Source organism: Ornithodoros turicata, chromosome 1 (assembly GCF_037126465.1).
Source record: "Ornithodoros turicata isolate Travis chromosome 1, ASM3712646v1, whole genome shotgun sequence".
Lineage (NCBI taxonomy): Eukaryota > Metazoa > Arthropoda > Arachnida > Ixodida > Argasidae > Ornithodoros > Ornithodoros turicata.
In genome coordinates this window covers 37,975,280-37,990,513 of record NC_088201.1, presented here as the reverse complement: position 1 = coordinate 37,990,513, position 15,234 = coordinate 37,975,280, and the positions used below count along the sequence as shown (strand labels likewise).

The 15,234-nt window shown below is 42.2% G+C and overlaps 2 long non-coding RNA genes across 2 annotated transcripts in view; one reads left to right on the top strand and one right to left on the bottom strand.

Moving 5' to 3' along the window:
• Positions 1-448: 448 nt before the first annotated feature.
• On the bottom strand, positions 449-11,640 carry LOC135398385 (uncharacterized). Its single transcript, XR_010424097.1, has 3 exons — positions 11,352-11,640; positions 11,147-11,255; positions 449-1,087 (listed from the first exon to the last, which is right to left on the bottom strand). It is a non-coding gene; the product is annotated as an uncharacterized LOC135398385 (long non-coding RNA).
• LOC135398378 (uncharacterized) overlaps positions 2,912-15,234 on the top strand; it is a 78,370-nt gene continuing 66,047 nt past the window's right edge. Inside the window, exons 1-3 of the long non-coding RNA XR_010424096.1 lie at positions 2,912-3,034; positions 7,036-7,073; positions 9,375-9,539. This is a non-coding gene — a long non-coding RNA (uncharacterized LOC135398378). The remainder of the gene's footprint in view (positions 3,035-7,035; positions 7,074-9,374; positions 9,540-15,234) is intronic.

Here is a 15,234-nt window from a genome sequence, read left to right as displayed (position 1 = left end):
CGGACCACCCACTAGGACGTTTTTCCTTTTTTGTTCTTTTACAATCTTGACCATTAAAAAGGGAAAGAGTACAAATTACTTACGCAAACACTGGTTATGTAATCTTCTTCCTTTTTATTCAGATAATTCAACATAATGAAAGTGTCAGGTGAGTACTCGATGAACACCAATGAAAATCACACATTTTCTCTCTTTTTTCATCGTTATGCTCATAAATCGGTAGATTTTATCCATCTTATACATGCGCTACCTCACTAAAAAAAAAAAAAAAAAAAAAGGAAAAAAAGGGGGGGTGACGTAGGGGTTTGAGCGGTCTGCCTGCCTAAATTGACGGCACATTATGTCAATGTCGTTATGTAAAAACACACGGCTATAGTAAAATCTTAAAATGATGTATATCCTATAGCTCTTCTATGACCTAAAAAAAATGTGAGTGAACGTTGTGCGCTCTCTCTCGTATCAACTTTTGGGACTGTGAGGGAGACCTGCATGCTCCCTAAACTTGATAGGAGACAGCATATGTATTGGCATTAGAATTAAAATACAATAACATACAAAGTGATACAAATATAAAGTAGTCGCAAAACTTCTGAAGATTTGGTCGTATTCTCATATTTCGCGCACATCGGAATAAAACCGGCGGTATATGTGTGTTGTAACTCTAAAAGTGGGACTGGAAAAAAGGTAACTTTATGGAAAAAAAAGTTTTACAAATCCTGTTTCTTTCAGTTCCGATAAGTTTTCTTTCATAAGTTTGGTGTTTCAGCGACAGACGCCAGGGATGTTTTATTTTACTTTTTTTTGTGCCATTTGGAATTGGAGAGGACCGTTATAGGCGCCATATCCTGTACCAGCCCTTCTACTACTAATTATCTAAAATACTATATACAATATATCTATTAAAATACTACTGATTATCAGAGCTTTCCTGCTCTCATCATCAGTTCTGATCCTCGATGTGGCGGAAGAAACAAGATTTCGTCGGATAGTTATTATTATGGAAAAATATGCTGTTCGAACCACTGGCGTGAAACTCTTAGAAGTGCGTACCCTTGCTTCTGAAGAGTCCATCACTGACAGAAGATAGCTGAAACGACAAACGGTAAAATGAATACAACAGCTGTAAAACTTTTACATCGTCCAAAATATTCATTGTCCGTTTTAAACGAATAGCTAGAATGCATGCGCATCGCAAAAGAAACAAGAGCAGAGATTTTGTCTCTGGCTTGAAATCTGGCCCATAACTCACCCAGCTGCTTTACGCGAAGTACTTTTAACTTGGCGAGCCGACAAGCGCAGCCAAGCACGCGACCACGACAATCCATGCACGTGGAGACGTCTGCAGCACAAATGCTCAGACACTTTTCAACTGCTTTAACCTCTCTCATATTTAATTTCGTTTTTGTAAATACGATCTATACCTCCATGAGTAAGGCTAACTCAGTAAGAGTGCTGTGTGTCCGTCTCTTGCGCCCTTGTCTTTGTTTGCACTCGTTCTCGCCCATTATGCCTCCATGTTAACGTTTAACACTGGATTTTTTTATTATTTAGTTGAATTTTTTTCGGCCTGATTTGGTTTCTATACCGTCCAAGGAAACAGAAGATACAAAATATGAGGTTACTATACCTTCGCTATAGAAGATAGCGTCACGTACAAAATATAGTACATCAGGGCTTAGTGATTATGAAGAATGTTTGGCGCTATTATTTGTTGTCGGCCATGTACAGAAATGGGAAAATGTTCACGATGCTCATCTTAAGCTAAAAGTTGTCAAAAATAGTGCAGCGCATGTGGAAATCCTTCTGGAAGATGAACACTTATTTTTTTTTAGCCCAAAAAATTCGCCGTACGGCTTTTTCATTAGTTTAGTTCACCATTATAATTCCCTGCGATTTGCTCTTCGTCAAACTCGTCAGTTAGCTCATGTAATGCATGATGGCCATCGCCTGCCGCATCCCGTGAAGCAAATTTTACGTCTTCCTCCTTATCTGGATCATCTGCTTTGTCAGATGCCCTTCAATTACCGAATAAGGAAACATTGGGATATGAATGGAACAACAACAACATATATATTGTGATGATGAAGTGACCGCCTAACACGTTCCCGTGGACTTCGACATCGTGTGATATGAAGGGAGAATTCTTCGTCGCAAAGTAAAACCTACTAGGCGCAATTCCTACCAACAAAATAAAAAGAAAGCAAAGGAAATACTCTAGTGAATGAGTACTTCCTGGAGTAGGGGAGTAGACCCACTAATCAACTACCACTCTCATTTTTTTTCCCATGACCATTTTGCCTAACCCAGGATGGCGTAGGTGCTAACCCGTGTGCTGCAAAAGCCCTCCTTTCCAGCTGACTTTTCCTGCAAATCCCCCGTGATCAAGTACAACAGCGCGCGAAACAACGTCGTTTTTCTTTCCATGTTCTCAGCCTCGCTCAAAGTTTCTGCAAATATCACGTCACTGTCGTGCAGAGAAATCGGAGGCGTACGACACAGTGCTAATATATTTTCTGTGTGGTGGACCAAACATGGCAGCAAAATCCCTGTCGTTCTGCAACCCACCCCCACTCCTGTACCTTGTCCAGATTTGGCCTGCCGATACTCGGCAACCATACATTAGTCACATAGGTTAACTGCTTCACGAAAGAATATATTCAGTTGTCCCGTTTTCTATACGTGCTTTGTCTTAGCACATATGAAAGAGGAGAGCACAAAGACATTCAACAGCGAATGAAACTGGCAGGCAGCTTTTCCAACGTATGGCGGATGCTGTCACTCAACCTGTCTTCCAGAACGGAAAGGAGATGAGATAAGACGTCTGGGATTATAAATGGTATTTCATGACGTAATGCTTGCACAGGCCACCTGCTTGCGTTTTGTATGCACTTCAAAATCTGGAGCTTATCAGGTTAATCAACCGCTGTGTTTTGAGGAGCGACACACAGAAAAGCCAGTTGCACAATTGAATCATGGGCGACCCGAAGCATTGCTGCCTCTCGGCTGCAGGTTCTGCCCAAGTTTCTTTGGCGAGGTAGGTGTTTTCGCCGATACTCTCGAAACACTAGTGCAACGTGTATACTGTAGTCCTGACCTGCTTGGGTGTTACCTTGCGGATTATTAAGCGTTTTCATAGTAATGCGGTTAAGTGCGAAGCTATGAATAATAATGTGAATATGGACAACGAGAATATGAATAACCTGCGTGAGTACATTATGCCTCTCCATTTAGTGTCATATTTCATCTGTAACCAATTGCGCTACCCATATTATTGGTACAACGTGATTGCCTCACAATGTACTTTTGTATTTGCTGCGCCGCGGCATACATGATTTGACCAGATGAAATAGCATGATATCTCCGTTCTCAAATCTCGTTGCTCTCTCTCTACATGTGTATGCGTTTTTCCTGCACGATTTCGCGGTTGTTGCTCAGTCCTGGGCTTACATATAAGGAAAGTGCGTTGATATTATATGATTTTTTTTTTCTCTCGGTGATGGCTGGAAGGAAACATATAGAGGAATCTTACCCACTGTTCTACTTAAAATACTGTATACTTAAAATACTGTATAACGTCGCGTGGACTTAATTTTGGCGAATTTCGCGAAAAATGAAAGTCCCGCGAAATAAGTGACACCCCATAAGAACTCCGTGGTGCAGGATCAACGTACCGCGAAATATTTCCCATGCGTGCTTCCGTCCGAATTCGCGAATTATTAAGACGCGAAATTAACCACCCATACAGTATCTTCTTCTTGTGCAAGATTTTGCTTTAGAGAGCTTGATACCGACCTCGGTGGATCAGTTGGTAGCGTCTCCATTTTTTTCTTTTATCAATCAATCAATCGATTCCAAATCATACGTCCGCAATAATGAGAAACCAGCGTCATTCTACAATGCACGTCCTTGCAGATGAAGTCGTCCTAGACTCCGTTAACAGTATTGTTTTTTGACGCCCGACAGAGCAATTTTCAAAACCATTCTAATTTTTTAGTCTAGCTGCAATTAATGAATGGTGCAGTCCTGCCATCAATAACTCGTCGAAGAGTCGCCCGTTGTTTTCCAGCTACGTAAGGGAGGTTTTTGCGAGTCTCGCGGACCATTAGTCAGGCTCCCCGTGCCGACCGAATACAAGGCTGGTTGGCGTCGTGGTAGCATTAAGATCCCATAGGATTACTGGACGCTCAATCGATGTCATGTCGCTCGATAGCAGCGGAGATGTTCTGTGTTCTGGCTATGTTCATCGTGTTCAACTCGGTCCGATGGGTCGTTTAGGTCTGACGTTTGAACAATGTTGGAAGTGGGCTCGGTTACGTTTTGGATGCTCACTATGCGTACAACATGGAAAGGAACTTTCTTTTTGTTTGGTAGATAAGTGATGCGCATATAACATGTTTTCTCAATACAAACGACACGTGTGTGCACCCCACTCGTTTCTAACGAATCTTTTACGATATTTGCAATATAGCGATGAAAAACAAAGACGTGTAAAACGAAAAGTTTATTGCCCCGAATAGGTCACGGTTGTCCAGTTTCTCTAGAATATAAACTGCTTAGACCAATAGTACGCCTAAATAATATTATAACTCGCGGACATTAACTTTCTCTTCGTCAGAGTTTCTGATCGTTATTCCAAGGAGATGGAGCTCGTGTTGGTTGAGCTAAGTATCATGATGAGAGAACGCACAAGAACTTTCCGTCCGTGTTCTCTTGTGCCTTCTCTCATCGTGTTTCCATTGTACGGATGAATTGACAATTGCGCGCGCTTGATGTGGCATAGAAATGTACGCGTGGTTTGAATTATTCCCACCGAGTAAGACGTCATCGATGTTGTTATCGAAAGCTATTCTTCGGTAATAAACGAGGCTGAGTGTTTTGACCGTAAAAGCACGATGCAGACATGTCATGCTGTGCTTTTTCATACTAGGATCCCGAAAAATGCGAGCGACGACTTTTGCCTTTTCCCTGGAAGCAGATTTCTGCATTCACAACACACAAAGAGTACCGAAATCGCAAAGTCTGCTGACGGAGAATGTGCATTACATTTTTTTTTACATGTGCATTACATTTTTTCTTACTTATTTCAACGAAACCGGACATACATGATTGCGAGATAACCTCTATCTATGACAAATATCGCCGCTTCACGTGCCGTCTAATCTCATAGTTTGGTATGTCTTAAACTTTGTCGTCCACTTTGCACAGATAACAGGCGCCCCCCTAGTTCGCCCCTGATGTATAAGGACGAAGCGGTACAGCTGGGGCAGTTTAATAATGACCCAGGCAGCACAATGTACTGAACGTCGAGTGCAATAGGGGTGGACGGGTAGGTGGAAGGCCTTGAACACACTCGTGAAACTAAAGAACATTGATAAGACACATACCGTCCACCCCTATTGCACTCGACTTTTAGTACATTGTGCTGCTTGGGGATGGAAAGTAAATGTTCTGAGGCAGAAACACACAGACCAGGACAAGGGATGGGCAGTAATTGTAATACTTTGTATTATAATACTATTCCTGTGATAATAATGCGGGGCCTTACGTCGCGAGACAACTGTGACCATGAGCGACGCCACAGTGGTCGGATCTGTGGGATAATTTTGCCCACCTGAGGGTCCTTTAACATGCGCCGAAATCTCGACACACGGCACACCACATTTGACGTCCTTCGAGGAAGACGACGTGTCCGAGCAACTTGTACCCTTCCACCAAGTTGCCCACCGTTCGCGACCGGGTTTGAACCCGCGATCTTGGGATCAGCAGGCGGACACGCTACCGACTGAGCGACTATTCCTGTAATACTTTCGAGTATTTGTATTAATACTCATTCTCCAAAAGTATTTGTATGTGTATTATAATACAGAAAATCGAGGTATTGCATGTATTATAAGACTCTAGAACTTGTAATACTTTTTGAGAGGTCGTAATTCCGACCAACAAAGTGTTACCAGTGCACTATATCAGTAATTTTCCTGTGTTCCACATACTTTTTGGAGACAGAAACAGCCCCCTGTTCCCTATTATTTCCTTACCCAATATCCAAAAGAGAGTGACCTCAGGACCAGCGGCTACTGGACGCTCTCCTGCATTCCTTCTAGTTAATCACATTTAGAAGGCCTCTGTCGTCTGGAACAGAGCGTCCAGTAAAGTCACTCTTGTAGGCAGTTGCCACGGACGGTCACACAATTTTGAACGTTTTTTTCTGCCGAGACTAAAAGACATCGAGACTGACACAGTGAAAGTAGGAAGTCGACTGCGCCCGAAATTGGTCAGCACTGTCTCATCACGTCTGAGAGGTACTGTCATTTGCCTTCCTTCGTCTATGACCGAATAGACACGCAGTATACAAGAGTGTCCCTTTGAGAACCTGTTGAAATGTAACCGCCCAAAAATAATATATCGGAGTATGATGGTCGCAACGAGTACTGCACAAATTGTGTATATTTTTGCTTTTACTTCCTTCGGAACCCCCGATTTTGTATAAATGTATTACTAGTGTAATACACATAAGTATTAGTGTTGTGTATGATAATACCTCAAAATCAAAGTATTATGTATTAGTATTACAATACTGAGCTATACAGCTCTTGCAATGGAGCAGGTAGCACCCATGGTGGGTTGCTGAAAGCTCCAAGGTTTACTTTATTTCACTAATTTATTACCTAACTAACTAACTACAATACTGATTTCTGGGAAGTATTATGTATTTGTATTATAATACAAAATATGAGTATTACTGCCCACCCCTGAAACAGACGAACACAACACGAGTCTCAAGATGTTTCAAGGTCAATTAGATTGTTCGGTTTAATAAATTTCTTATGCCTCGATTTCGATATAAATGAATAACCGTGTTTTACTGTATATTGTGTGTGAAACATTCATTTCAACTGGCTTTTTAAACTGAATGATGATTTTTCAGTTCCAGTGAACTTCTCTTTGCTTTGCAAATCGGTTCACGCATACAGAGCGAAGACTGTACATTTTTACGTCTGACCATTACCTTTCCTTTTTTTTCTCTCTCTCTCTCAGAAACGCCTAAGGCTTGCCCTCCTCGACACGTATATACGGTAAGCATCCCTGTTTTACTGGCGTATCAGTTGCTCACTTTGCAATTATTTATTACTCACCAAAGGAGCGTCAGGCAAACACTTGAGACAAATTATAAGCAAGAGCGAAAATGTGATCCCATTTCTTATGGTTACTGCCTTTAATGCAAACATTTTAATCTTGAAACATGTATACCTTGAGCGATATTGCTAGATAAACTTCGGGAAGAAGGAAGGAAGAAAAGAAATGTTGTAAACCCATCGAATAAAGGGATTGGAATCACACCAGTGTAGTTTTGTTATCGTCTTTCCCCAGGGCGTCAGTCGTGACGTTGCCCACATCTATGAGGCCAACAACGGCGAGCCCTTTCACCATCATCATCATCACCACCACCACCACCGCTATCGTCTTTTGCGGTTATATGCAACTGATGTCAGTGCATTATTGATGGGGTGGTTTTCACATAACTTATCTCGTTAACTGCAGGGAGTGATAATAAACTCGGAGCTTATTTCTGCTGACCTTTGGAGGGTGACAAGAATGCGTATATGCAGGCAAGCTTGTAGAAGAACTCCATTATGTAAAAGCCTGAGTCTGGGCACACAGAGGGACGACACGAACACACGTGTGTTCGTGTCGTCCCTCTGTGTGCCCAGACTCAGGCTTTTACATAATGGACTTTGAGGGGTATTTGTGTGAACTGATCTTTTATCTGGGTGCGTGAAATCAAAGAATTTCGACGCTTAGCGAATAGGATTTCCGAACTTATTTGTAATCCCTCAGTGACCATGTAAGAGACCGTGCACCGAAAGCTCAAAGACTTTCAACTGTACACGTCTATATATATTTTGCCTTGCCAAGTAAAATAATGTATATGACGCAGTGCCTTTAACACAGCTGTAAGCTGCTGTCATTCTGTTTGAGGCGTTACAGAATACCTTGTGAGTCTCACAGAAGGGAATAATCAGAAACCTAAAAATTCATGACTCAAGCTTCTTCCAGCTACACGGAATGGCGCGTTGGTGCGTCTGGACTTGGGTAGCGGAAGGAAGAAGCCCAGCTACAAAGAGTAGAATGTTTATTTGTACTGTTGACTGATTAGATGAGTCACACAAAATAGTGAGCCCATCTTCCTTAACGTTTTAACCTACTATCTCCTATATCCTTAATTTAAGAAGCTTTTAAGAAGTGAATTTGCCACAGGCCAAGGCAGAATGATCTTCGCTGAACAAGCGCGGGGCTTTTTGTCCATGTCCCATCTTCGTTCTCTGATGATGATGATGATTATGTTTTGCCGTTCCCTTTATATCGTTCTCTTCTCCAGAAAGAATGTTCATGGCGATCGGGTCACCCAGCGATGACGATAACGATAACGCTGTTGACGCCACGGTCGTAACAGCACATAGCAAATTTCTTCTTTTAACGTAACGTATATCCCCCCCCCTTCTTTTAAAATATCGGCTACCTGCATGGTTTCTTTTGGGAATAACTTGAGTTTTTATCAATGGGGGACGTACCATCAAAAAAAAAGAAAAAAAAAGAAAGGTAGCCACGCGGCTTGTCCAAGGTCGCGGGGGTTGAATGAGCAAGAATAAATAAATGAGCAATGAATCGGTGTCTTAAAGATGACTTTCTCCCTATATTAATAGTAAATTAGTAGGTATACATAAATAAGGGAATGCCTTTCTTTGATCCAGCAGCGCCCGACAAATAAAAGTGTGGCATGGTGCAAGTTGCTTAGAGATGTGGAGGACGGTGTGCTGAGATATTAGCGCATGAAAGAGCCTTTGGGCGGGCAAAATTAATCACGGGCTGTGGTGTCGCTTATGATACGCAGGAAAACCAAACATGAGTGAACGTCGAAGAGTGTAAAATCATACGGTGCGAGGTGTGTGTTATGAGTTTAATGAATGTTAAGCTCGACGAGGGTGCTAGTCGTACGAACAGGGACGTAGCGATAGTTGGTTACAGGGTTTTGCAACCTCCGTCGAACGTTCCTTTAAAGCCCGGAAAATATTAATCGTAAGTGGGATTCTAACTGAAAAGTTTTAGTGAAAACGCTTCCGACTGCGGTACTATTATACGATATATCAACGTGCATTTTCTGCATGGTACTTGTTCACTGGCAGCAAAGCGAAGCTGAAGTTTAAATCTCTGCTAAGTCCGTCATTTGGCAGACATATAGCACAGTGCAAGTTTAAAACATGATTTCCTGCCACGCACGGTCTGCATGACCTTCAATATCTTTTTTTTGCCTTTCAATTGTGTGCTTGTAGCGTAAACACACAAGAGGGTATTTTCTTCTTCTTCCTTTTTTTTAGGAGCTTCGAACACAACTGGTTGTTGCAAGGGGCTAACGAACTAACGTTGCAATCAAGACAACAACAACAATAAATGAAGAAGTGATGATGACATGGGACAGCTATACACGCCACGGCCTATTCTTCGGCACAAAGTGTATGTGGGGAAAGAAGAGACACCTCACTGTAAGTTTCTCGTCTTCTCGTCTATTTAAATCGTCTGTTTGCCAGCCTATTTTGTTATAAGTTTCACAATATACTTTATGAGTCATTGATAATTATTATTTATTATATATATATATATAATCGAAACGAAAACCGCTAAGAACGGTTATTTTTTTTTTTTGCCGAAGCGGTTACCTGATTGCGAGACTGTTCTGGCGGAATGTTTGCTTCAGCAAACCAGTCCCCCCCCCCAGTGTGTCTCTTGCAACTCATGAAGTGGAGCTTTAGTGGTTCCACTACGTTTTGAAAGTCTAATAATTAATAATTTTGGGTAGATTTAACACGTAAGGTGACCCCGCTATTTCGAGACAAAAATCAAGCGTTTCCATTCGACAAATTCATGAGCCGAAACACACATGAACGAAGGTTCAGTGTGGCAATGGTTTCTTTGAGTGTACCAAGTTTCCTCGAGCTGTTTGAAGCGGCAGGCTATACAGCTGTCAGTTTATCGTGGTTTTAGTTTGTTGGGGCCACCTTTGCTGTGCTTTGCCCTACTAAGTACTTTCATAGTTAATCCATTACCATCAGCAATGGGGGGAGGGTATCACCTCTGGCGACGAAATTCCCCAATAATCATCATAAATTGTTGGTGTTGTCATAGTTCATCAATCAAAATACGAATTTAGTACAAAGTACTGACACATTCGTGACCAGAGGCTCATTCGTGGCAATGTATAGTTCCCCAGAAAGTTCAAAATAAATAAATAACGACTCGCTTGGTTCATTTTGAATTTCAAGCATGTATAAAGGCAAGACCCACTGGATGAAATTTCCTGTTTTTTCGCTCACCTTCTCTCTCCCGCATTTATTTATTTATTTGTCAGCAGATATATATACTGTCAACTTGTCGTAATAAAGCTTCGGGCAATAGCAAAATTGGCCTCTGAACTCGTTTCCAAGCCGAGCACAACGTAACATTCTACCAGGTATTACAGTCTGCCCTTTCACTGTTGTCCTGTAACTTACATACAGGGGCTATCTACAAAGCACTGACAGCTTTGCCGCTGTACTACACTTGTGAGCCAAGTGTCTTCTTGCAGAGTGTTATGAAACCGAACTTTAGTGAGAGAAAGTTATAACTCGGTGAACTGGTTCGAACCTTCCTGTTTTGTGTTTTTCTGTTCTAGCCCTGAACTGAGCCGCTGTGCAAAAACCCGAACTGAACCCCCCCCTCCCCCCCCACACACACACACAAAAAAGAGAGAAAAAATTAAATCCCATCCCTGCACAAAAATCTGTCTCTAATCATGAAAGAAGGAAGTCACTGAAAAGGTTAGCCAGCTAACCTTTTCAGTGACTTCGTTCTTTCATCATTAATTTCTTAGGCACTTGAGGCTCTGTATGTATTTGTCCTTTCTATGTGTTCCAGACTCAGAACATCAATTGCCATTCTGTCTCTAATGTCTAATACTCGATGTATAATATCTAAACTAACATTGTACCACACTTATACATAAACTTTATAATGACCAGACCAACGCGTGTACGCTCCAGACACAAGACACAACCTTATAAACACAAAATGAAGGCATCTACTGTAATCACGATAATGCACCGTGAAGCCTTACCTGAAACATAGTTGTTATCTGACTCAACTTCTCCGTCGGCAGGAGAGTCAACACACACACTGCGGCATGATAGAGCATGTGCTGCATGCGGTCAACCTACCAGGGATGTCTATGTAATAGCAGAAAGGGAATGCACACAGTGTACTTTACGGCACGCTCTTAAACACACGTATAGCGCAAAAGGAAACGGACACTTTAAACGTACCTCCGCGCAAACACTCAAAGCAACAGATGGGGGGGCTCCAAGGGCGGAGTAATTTGAGGCTTGTATGTTCAAAGTATCTTTGGAACCATTTGTAACCCAATGGGCTTGCTGGATGTTATTATGCGCGCAAAGTATTATCAAGTTGGAACGCCCTAATTAAATGGATTCTGCCCTCGGGGCAGCTTCTAACACTGCGACGGGAGAATGGCTCGCAATTATGGCCGCGTTATTTTCTAGAGGAAGGCCACTAAGACAGTCGTATTCGTGCAACAGCCGCTGGTCGCCAGAACACAACTGTCGGCTTATGAGGGCGTCATAGGAAGGTGAGCTTGCGTGTTGCTTACATGGTGGTCAGTCGCTTTTTTCGAGCGGGAAGGAGATAAAGAAATAGAGGCAGGGTTGGCGGATGTCGTTTGTTTTTGTTTCGCGTACTCAGTTCTAGTGACACGCTGGAAGGTGCACTTCACCTTGTCGTACCGTCGTTTTGTTAATTTTCTTCCGAGTGACCTTATCGTAGATGCGGCGTAGATGATACTTTCGGTCCTGCGGTACACTCTTTAATTGCTGGGTTTGCCGACAGGTAATGAATATTGATGTTGCTAATTATAGCGTGGCTACGCTCCCGGTGAGGAGAAAGAATTTTCAAATTTAATCTCGTTACTCGTGTCGATGTCGAAATTCTTCCAGGTCGGATACAGATATTGGTCTCTGTACTGCAGTGCTGGAGCTAAAATGCCATTTTGAACTGCTCTTCCTGCGTCGCCATGCAGTCGTTTTGCAGTGGTGTGATACATGCGTTCACAGCAGACCTCGAATTTTGTTGTGGCAGAAAGAGTGACGTTGCCCTAGTAACGGACAGGAAGCGCGCGGGCGGCACGGTGGGTGGTGCCCTGAGGAAGCGCCGCCTCTGTTACATAGCAGTGACCGGAAATGCGACGCGAGTGTGGAGCTTCTAATTACCTATTTTTGCATCGAATGCCACGGCTTAATTTCTGGGACGTCTCACGCTGTCATCGGCTTGTTTCACTCAGAAAACCGTCTTTCTATTTTCTATTTGTTGTTGACTAAACTGTTAATTACCGCTAATTAGACGTTGTGCACTGAAAGCGGGCAGCGTAGTGCGGTTGCGTCGCCTTGCTGCATGCTTCTCCGTATACTATGCCGGTGACGCTTCTAAAGTGTCCTTCGGGACATTAAACGGAATAAGCATTGCCGTAGCATACGTAATAAACGACAGTATCCATGTTACAGGGCTTCTAATCATACGATGTATTGGATACGTGCACCCCACAACGACAATGATAGGGAAATGTGTAAATTTAAAACTACTATCCTCTGGAAAGCTATCCAGAGGATACTAGTTTAAAATTTACACACTTCTTGGCCTCTAATATCAACAAGTTTAACCCGTTGACTGTTTAGATACGTACTAATGCGGTGTTTTATTTGTGTTAGTGTCTGCATTTGTATTTTGCAAGCTCTGTATGAATATTCGTTGTATGAACATGTAAAACATATTATTAGAGTTTTAGTATGCCGCTACGGGAGCACGGTAGGCTACCGCGTCTTCTGCATCCAATCTTCTTTTTTTTTTAAGATTCTGTGTTAGCGCCGCGAAGCAACTGTAGCTATGAGCGGCGTACAGACGTGGACAGATGGAGAGAGGACAGCAGGAAGGAGTGGGGGACAGGGGGGGTTAGTATATGCGTCCTGGGCAGACTTCAGGGGGAACTGTGCCGACATTCGTCTGGAAGGTCTTCGGAAAACCAAGAGAAAACCTCAGAGAGCGCAGCCGGTGACAGGGTTCGAACACGTGTCACCTCCCAGTCTTGGCGTGGAAAGGCTGCACCCAATCAACAGATAAGATCCTCTAAGTGATGCGCGCTGTCATTGGTTTCGACAGGTACACTCTAAATCGTTTTACACCTTAAAGGGTGTAAATCAAAATGTTCATGGCGCACACCTTTTAAGGTGTATCTTAACACCCTCATGGTAATTGGGGTGTAAAGGGTGTAACGCTGAATAAAACTGCTAGGTTCGTGGCAATATGCTGGTAACTGTGTATTCACAATTACCAGCATATTGCATGTAATCACATTGAGGTCCATATATGTATGCACGTCAAGGTGATTAAATGTGTGTTAACATGCACAGCCGACAAACAGACAATCATGTATGGCATGGCAGCTGTGTATGGCAATGAAGCATGGCAGCTGAATATAGCCTTTCGTGAAATTGTAGACCTCATGAGCAGGCACCTCCCCCATGTGCATGTTAATTACTTAGAACGTTGCATTTATTCATTTCTTCAAGGATTTGCAGTGTGGTACCCACAGATATCTAACCCCTGTAAAATGCATTACATTGTTCATAACCGCGACTCATCAGGATGTTTGGTCCTCTCCTAGCTCTATGGTGTATGCGTTTCGAAGGGAAACACTAGCATTTTAAAGATGTTGCTAGAAAAACTCGAAATTTTAAGAACGTAACCCTTTCATTAGCAAGAAGACATACATTTTATCAAATGTATGTGTGGTCGCAACCCTTCATCAGAAATGCCACATCTACTGATGGTTCCAAGGAGATACTACTTCAACATGCCCCAGAAGCAATTCAGAGTTACATTCATGACCGTGATATTCACGCAGAATCTATAGTCTATGTGAAAAGTGCAGTTGGTAATGATAACGTATTTGCTGTTGGCTGTGTTGTTGCAAAAGAACCTTCCGAGGAGGACCTACCCGTGTTCGTTGAGATTGCAGGCATATATGTTATTCACTCTGATACCACTTTTCTCATAGAAACATTAACTGCAGTTGAGTATATAATGAGCACTGTCATGTATTTGTTCTGTCTTGAAATGTGGAGCAACGTGTTCTAAGAAATTTAAGCACTATCTCAACAGATCTTCTAAATCTACATATATCATCTGATGGTAGACGTGTTGTAAATCCACGCCATGCACTTTTGTAATGTAATTTCCCGTTCCCTGTTGTTGTATATATTTACTTTTGTTCATGTGATCAAAAATAAACATACTCCCTTTATACACCCAGGCGACACACTAATGACCATATTTCACCTGAGGGTGTAGTACACCATTGTCACACCCTTAGGAACTTCCAAAACAAAGTTGTAGGGTGTGAAAGGGGTGTGATCTTTGTTAATACACCTATTTTACACCTTTAAAGGTGTGAAACGATTTAGAGTGTACACTCTAAATAATTTTACACCTTAAAGGGTGTAAAAGAACATGTGCATGGCGCGCACCTTTTAAGGTGTAACAGAACACCCTCAAGAAATCAAGGGTGTAATTGTATGGAAGGGTGTAATGTAACCCGCAAACCATAGAAGAGGCAGCTGGAAATTATTACAGCTTCACTGCGAAAATAGTGTTTCTAGTTTTTACAGAAGGCACATGCTTGGTACTTTGGAGTGTCATTGTGGCTATCTTGGCATCACTCTTCGATCACAGCCATGCAAAATATTCTTTAAAAAGCCAAGAACATACTTTTGTCAACCTGAACTTGTAATACTTTCCAGGTATACTACTCAGCTGTACCCTGTGTGAAGCAAAAATAGGACATTGCAGGCACATGTTGCACAGCACACATGTTATAGGTGATTGATGTGGGTATACGCGGGCATCATACATATCAGACACAATCACAGGAAGTGAATAGTTATGCTTTTATTCGGTTGACATTATGCCATGCAGCATACATATCCTACATTACGTAGGTATGAAGGTATTCAAACGTATCACTTAATACAGCTTTATCACATAGTAGTAATTTTATATTTTCCAGTCATCTAACCTTGAGGGGTTAGATGACAGTGTACCAAATGTTGAGTAACAGTGCATTTGGTCTTTATATCACAA